The sequence below is a fragment of the Pseudophryne corroboree genome, unplaced genomic scaffold (assembly GCF_028390025.1).
Source record: "Pseudophryne corroboree isolate aPseCor3 unplaced genomic scaffold, aPseCor3.hap2 scaffold_839, whole genome shotgun sequence".
Classification (NCBI taxonomy): domain Eukaryota; kingdom Metazoa; phylum Chordata; class Amphibia; order Anura; family Myobatrachidae; genus Pseudophryne; species Pseudophryne corroboree.
The window spans coordinates 216,391-218,327 of NW_026970418.1; positions in this window are offsets into that span (position 1 = coordinate 216,391).

Consider the following 1,937-nt stretch of genomic DNA (forward strand, 5'->3'; position numbering starts at 1 on the left):
CCAGCACTTGCAGGGGGCGTGCAAATGGTGGAAGGCGCATGCTCTTCACGTCCAGTGTTGGGAAGGTCAGGCATCGCAACCGACACAATTGGATTCTCCTTGTGGATTTGGGATTTCGAAGAATGCACAGTTCTTTGCTGTGCTGCTTTTGCCAGCTTGAGTCTTTTCATTTTTCTAGCGAGAGGCTGAGTGCTTCCATCCTCATGTGAAGCTGAACCACTAGCCATGAACATAGGCCAGGGCCTCAGCCGTTCCTTGCCACTCCGTGTGGTAAATGGCATATTGGCAAGTTTACGCTTCTCCTCCGACAATTTTATTTTAGGTTTTGGAGTCCTTTTTTTACTGATATTTGGTGTTTTGGATTTGACATGCTTTGTACTATGACATTGGGCATCGGCCTTGGCAGACGACGTTGCTGGCATTTCATCGTCTCGGCCATGACTAGTGGCAGCAGCTTCAGCACGAGGTGGAAGTGGATCTTGATCTTTCCCTAATTTTGGAACCTCAACATTTTTGTTCTCCATATTTTAATAGGCACAACTAAAAGGCACCTAGGTAAACAATGGAGATGGATGGATTGGATACTAGTATACAATTATGGACGGGCTGCCGAGTGCCGACACAGAGGTAGCCACAGCCGTGAACTACCGCACTGTACTGTGTCTGCTGCTAATATATAGACTGGTTGATAAAGAGATAGTATACTCGTAACTAGTATGTATGTATAAAGAAAGAAAAAAAAACCACGGTTAGGTGGTATATACAATTATGGACGGGCTGCCGAGTGCCGACACAGAGGTAGCCACAGCCGTGAACTACCGCACTGTACTGTGTCTGCTGCTAATATAGACTGGTTGATAAAGAGATAGTATACTCGTAACTAGTATGTATGTATAAAGAAAGAAAAAAAAACCACGGTTAGGTGGTATATACAATTATGGACGGGCTGCCGAGTGCCGACACAGAGGTAGCCACAGCCGTGAACTACCGCACTGTACTGTGTCTGCTGCTAATATATAGACTGGTTGATAAAGAGATAGTATACTCGTAACTAGTATGTATGTATAAAGAAAGAAAAAAAAAACCACGGTTAGGTGGTATATACAATTATGGACGGGCTGCCGAGTGCCGACACAGAGGTAGCCACAGTCGTGAACTACCGCACTGTACTGTGTCTGCTGCTAATATAGACTGGTTGATAAAGAGATATTATACTCGTAACTAGTATGTATGTATAAAGAAAGAAAAAAAAACCACGGTTAGGTGGTATATACAATTATGGACGGGCTGCCGAGTGCCGACACAGAGGTAGCCACAGCCGTGAACTACCGCACTGTACTGTGTCTGCTGCTAATATATAGACTGGTTGATAAAGAGATAGTATACTACTAATATTATATACTGGTGGTCAGGTCACTGGTCACTAGTCACACTGGCAGTGGCACTCCTGCAGCAAAAGTGTGCACTGTTTAATTTTAATATAATATTATGTACTCCTGGCTCCTGCTATAACCTATAACTGGCACTGCAGTAGTGCTCCCCAGTCTCCCCCACAATTATAAGCTGTGTGAGCTGAGCAGTCAGACAGATATATAATATATATAGATGATGCAGCACACTGGCCTGAGCCTGAGCAGTGCACACAGATATGGTATGTGACTGACTGAGTCACTGTGTGTATCGCTTTTTTCAGGCAGAGAACGGATATATTAAATAAACTGCACTGTGTGTCTGGTGGTCACTCACTATATAATATATTATGTACTCCTGGCTCCTGCTATAACCTATAACTGGCACTGCAGTAGTGCTCCCCAGTCTCCCCCACAATTATAAGCTGTGTGAGCTGAGCAGTCAGACAGATATATATAATATTATATATAGATAATAGATGATGCAGCACACTGGCCTAGGCCTGAGCAGTGCACACAGATATGGTA